Genomic DNA, 926 nt, shown 5'->3' with positions numbered 1-926 from the left:
TTATCTTATCATTTAAAAAAAAATTAATCTTGATCCCAAAAAGTCACTTTATATCAACAAAATTTATCACAACCAGAAAAAGAAATCCCCCCGAAGTATTTACATAGTTCTTGATATCCATCTAAAACACACACACACACACACATTATATATATATATATATATATATATATATATATATACACATACACACACAGACACACACACAGACACACACATGTCATTTAATGAATTTCAAAAGAACAGTCATTAACTTAAGGTGTTTCTTGTGCAAGAAGCATTTGCTATCAAGCTGAGTGACTTCATTTAAATGGCTCTGAGGAAGCTATTCGATGCCACATAAACACTCAACTTTAAATGTTAGGCTTTTATATAATGGAAACGGCTGTAAGCCAATGAAACTGATTACTGAACTCTTGTTCTTTTGTCATTCATTAAATGATATTACACTGTATACTTACCTGATGCTTTATTCTAATGCATAAGTGTGTTGAGTTCTAACAACTGGTTATCAGTATCACCTAAGTGAAATACTATATATAGGTGAGGATATAAACCTCAGAGGGATAAAAATATCAAAGATTAGACTGGTTGAATAACTAACAATATAGGGACATACATATATATTATTAAAATTATAAAAAACCAAGAGAGAAGATGGAGATAAGATTAATAAAAGTTTATTAATACATTGACAAGACCAGACCTACAATTGTTTCAATATATGACAGAATGTTTTGAGAATTGCAGAATAAAATCAACCAAATTAATTTAATTTAACTAAACCATTATCCATATTTTTGCATGGATATGTCTGCATAATCATTATTGTTATTTATATTGATTTATGACTATAACTATTTTTTTTTGTAACTGTATCTATTTTTATTAATGTATATATTTTAAACTTTAATGGTACACTGTAT

Source organism: Octopus bimaculoides, chromosome 5, assembly GCF_001194135.2.
Source record: "Octopus bimaculoides isolate UCB-OBI-ISO-001 chromosome 5, ASM119413v2, whole genome shotgun sequence".
Lineage (NCBI taxonomy): Eukaryota > Metazoa > Mollusca > Cephalopoda > Octopoda > Octopodidae > Octopus > Octopus bimaculoides.
The sequence above is the reverse complement of the archived record's forward strand: the minus strand, read 5'-3'. Positions refer to the sequence as shown.